The following is a 1,709-nucleotide window of genomic DNA, read 5'->3' on the forward strand; positions in this document are numbered from 1 at the left end:
CCCTCAGTAAATCTACTTCTAAAAATGTATCCCAAGTAATTAATGGGTAGTGTATTGTAAGAGTCATGTATGTGGCTCTTCATCACAGTATTATTTAAAAGAACAAAAAACTGAAATAACTTAAATGTTCAATAATGAAGGGGCTGACAAATGAAATACTAGTAAATCTAAATTATAGAACACTGTGCATGAAATCAAAAAAATACTAAAGGAGGTCATGTAATCTTATAAAATATAATTAAGTTTTTAAAATCAGGTTACAAAATAGTATGTTAAACATGATTCCTTTTTTTTAATCTTTATTGTTGAAAGTATTACATGTCCCCTTCTTTCCCTCATTGACTCCCTCCAGCCTGCCCTCCCCCCACCCCAGGCCCTCACTGCCCCATTGTCTGTGTCCTTGGGCCACGCATATATGCACCATTAACTTATGATTCTTAAATTAATTCTGTCATTTCTCTATCTTCCCAGAGGTGTGGCATGCTGGTCTGGGCAGGGACTCCTGTCAGTCCCCTTGCTTCCCTCCCTGTATCCATTCTACCCAAGATGGACTTGAGATAGGTGAGTATGAGAAAAATATTTATTAGGCCACAGTCCTGGGCCCTGGTCTCATTCTTTATGCTATGGTTTTTTTCGTCCCTCTCTTCTGTGTCCATGTTGCTGTAGTAAGAAGAGATTAGGGCTCCCTTTGCTAGGTCACTGACCCTACTTTAAGGAAGCCTGAAGACCCTCTCTTTCCCCTGCTCAGCCTTCATGGGGTTTTCACTGGATTTTTCTTTCCTCGACTTTGATGGGTAAGATAGAGAGGGATAAGATTGAATGTAATAAGCCAGGTAAAATAATAGGCAGGCCTAGGGCATAAAGTAAATGCAGGCACAGTGGCGTCCTCGGGCCTACCTGCTGTTTGGCTAAAATAATCCTTAAGGACTTAAGAGGCTTCACTAGGGCCTGTAATGACAATGGGTTCTATGTGGAATATACCCCCTGCACATTTCCCTTGGGAGCCTGGCTCCACTGTAGGAAGTTTCAGAATCCCAGCATAATATCATCATTCAATACACCTACTGGGGAACCTGGGGAAAAGTAATGCCAGTATCCAAACCTCCCTCTGGAAGAGACCTCATCAGCTGGGCAAAAAGGCTGAGACATTTAACTCTGTACTCTGTAGAGGAGACCTGGCCTCACCTCTAAAAGTCCCAAAACTGAGCAAAAGGCACTTCGTGGTTGAATTTCAAAGCCTCCAGGCAAAAAATCCAGTAACTGTGCAGTTTACAATAGATATTGAGTAGCGTGCACTACACTGAGCCAATGAAACAACTGTGCAACTTTGTCAGGCCTACGCTGAGATGGAGCATCTTCATAGTGAGAGGGAGGCACATATCCCTTTGACCCATACGCTTAACAAACAGAGGCATCTGGACAACAATTACATGACTTGTATTTAGTAACTTCTCTATATATATGCTATTTGGGTTATAACAAATTAATTTTTTTAATGAATTAAAACCACTGAATTTTGACCTAGTTGGTATGGCTCAGTTGGTCCTATCCACCAAAAGGTAGTGGGTTCAATTCCCGGTCAGGGCACATACCCAGATTGCGGGTTCAATCCCTAATCTGGATACGTGTGGGAGGCAACCAATGTTTCTCTCTCACATCTCTCTCCCTCTCTCTCTCCCTCTCCCCCCCCCCCCCCCCCCCCCCCACCT

The 1,709-nt window shown here is 42.9% G+C and overlaps 1 protein-coding gene across 1 annotated transcript in view; it reads right to left on the reverse strand.

Annotated features, from left to right (window-relative positions):
- COG3 (component of oligomeric golgi complex 3) overlaps window positions 1-1,709 on the reverse strand; it is a 79,901-nt gene that overhangs the window by 27,890 nt on the left and 50,302 nt on the right. The window lies entirely within an intron of this gene.

Source organism: Myotis brandtii, unplaced genomic scaffold (assembly GCF_000412655.1).
Source record: "Myotis brandtii unplaced genomic scaffold, ASM41265v1 scaffold174, whole genome shotgun sequence".
Taxonomy (NCBI): Eukaryota; Metazoa; Chordata; class Mammalia; order Chiroptera; family Vespertilionidae; genus Myotis; species Myotis brandtii.